Here is a 2586-nt window from a genome sequence, read left to right on the forward strand (position 1 = left end):
TTTAATTTGCTTTTTGTGTGTGTGTGACAGAGTCACTCAGTTGCCCTTGGGTTGAGTGCCCTGGTGTCTTATCTCTCAGCAACCTAAAGCTCCTGGACTCAAGCAATTCTCAGCCTCCTGAGTGCCTTGGATTATGGGCATCTGCCATAATGTCCAACTGTTTTTAGAGATGGGAGCTCCTGCTTGCTCAGGCTTGTCTTGAACTCCTGAGCTCAAGCAATCCAACTGCCTTAGCCTTACAAAGTGCTGGCATTACAGGTGTGAGCCCCTGTGTCCTGCTCACAGGCCTTTCCAAAATAAAAAGACTTAACTTGAATGGAATTTCCTTTCACAATAGAAATTTAGAGAAAAGAAATCCAGGAACTAGTATGTAGGGGAAAGATGTGAAGAAATTCATGAATATGAAGAAATATGTCCCACAGGCGGCAGAGGAGATCCCTGCTCCAGGGCTCTGGGTGGGCCAGAACTCCTTACTAGAGCTGCACACCTCCCGCAGGTGGTGGGTGGCCACAGAGGAGTCCCCTGCTCTGGGCAGGTGCAGAACTACTTGCTAGAGCCACGCCCTGCAGGCGGGGCAGAGGAGTCCCCCACTTGAGAGGGGCCCAGAACTGCTTGCTAGAGTCGGGGCACCTCAGAGGTGGAAGAGGAAATCCCCACCTCAGGCTCCCACTTTGGGAAGGCCCAGAACTGCTTGCTAGTGCTGCAGGCATCCTGCGTGCAGTGGTGGAGGAGTCCTCCTTTCCAAGCAGGCCCAAAACCGCTTGCTAGAGACACGCACACCCCATGGCAGCCAGCGGAGGAGTTTCCCGCTCCATGCACTGGTGCTGGGCAGGCCCAGAACTGCTTGCTAGAGCCACATGCAACCCATAGGGCCAAGAAGGAGGAGTCTACTGCTCCAGGTGGGCCCAGAACTGTTTACAAGAGCCACGTGTATTCCGCAGGTGGTGGTGGAGGAGTTCCCTGCTCTGGGCTCCAACACCAGGAAGGCCCAGATTGGCTTGCTAGTGCTGTGCATGTCCAGTGGGCGACGGCAAAGGAGTCCTCTGCTCCCCGTTTCCCTGCCCCACCCCTACTACTCCAGTGGGGCTGAACTAGGGCTGATTTGGTCACTCAGGTGCCCTGTGCTACCACTGCTGTTCCTCTGTCCCCTGGTAGCTCCAGGGGGGCTGAACTAGGACTGATCTGGCCGCTGCTGGTATCCTGCCTCCTGGCCATTCCAGCAGGCCAAACAAGGTCTAATCTGGCTAAGCATGCTCCTGTGCAGCTCCTGCCATTTTGCTGCACCCTGGTCGCACCAGGGCCAAAGAACTGGGAGAAGACAGCAGACATGCTCTGCCTGTCTCTCTGGGCAAACAGAAGAAGCCACCAACTGAACGGTTCTGATAAGGTCTCCAAACAAGGTAAACTCAGGATGGGGCGTAATCAGTGGAAAAACTCTGGCAACTCAAATAACCAGAGTAGATCAACTCCTCCAAGGGAAAATGGGACAGACATAATTGAAGAACCCATCCACAAGCAAATGGCTGGGATGTCAGAAATCGAGTTCAGAATTTGGATAGCAAATGAGATTAATAGAATGAAAGAAAGGAGGCAATTAGAATTTCAAGAAATTATTCAAAAGATATCTTAAGAAATTATTCAAAAGATGTCTCAAGAATTCAATGATTTCAAAGATAAAATGACCAAAGACTTTAAAACACTGAGACAAGAGGTTGCAGCCCTCAAGGATCTGAAAGATATGGTGGAATCCCTCCATAACAGAGTGGAACAGGCAGAAGAAAGGATCTCTGACATTGAAGACAAAGCTTTTGAAGACGCACAGGAGCACAAAGATCAAAAGAAATGGAGAGCAAAAATGGACCTTACTCTCAGAGAGCTCTCAGATAATTCGAAGACAACTAATATTTGCCTTATAGGAATCCTTGAAGGAAATGAAGTAGTTTCACAAAAAACAGAGGCTCTTCTTCATAAAATTTTGAAAGAGAAATTTCCAGACATGCCAAGAGATTCTGAAATTCAGATAGCAGATAGTTTCAGAACCCCAGCACGACTCAACCTGAACAAGACATCCCCCCGGCACATCATAATTAATTTCACTAAAGTTAATATGAAAGAGAAAATTCTGAAACCAGCCAGGCGTAAGAAAATCATAACCTACAAGGGGAAGAGTACTAGGATGACTGCAGATCTCTCGGCTGAAACCTTCCACGCTAGAAGAGGATGGTTATCGACTTTTAATCTCCTAAAACAAAATAACTTTCAACCCAGGATCCTATATCCAGCTAAACTGAGTTTCTTCTATGATGGAGAAATTAAATACATTAATGACATTCACATATTGAAGAAATTTGCCATAACTAAACCAGCTCTCCAGGAGATTCTCAAACCTATCCTCCATAATGACCAGTGCAATCCTCCACCACAAAAGTAAACTAACTCAGAAACTATTGATCGAATACCAACTTCCACAGTGGCGAAAGGATTAAAAATGTCCACTGGACTTTGGAACAACTCAATACCTAAAATTTTACCATGTTTATCAATAATTTCAATCAATGTGAATGGCTTAAATTGTCCCCTAAAGAG

The sequence above is a fragment of the Otolemur garnettii genome, unplaced genomic scaffold, assembly GCF_000181295.1.
Source record: "Otolemur garnettii isolate 467f Iridium unplaced genomic scaffold, OtoGar3 scaffold00285, whole genome shotgun sequence".
NCBI lineage: Eukaryota > Metazoa > Chordata > Mammalia > Primates > Galagidae > Otolemur > Otolemur garnettii.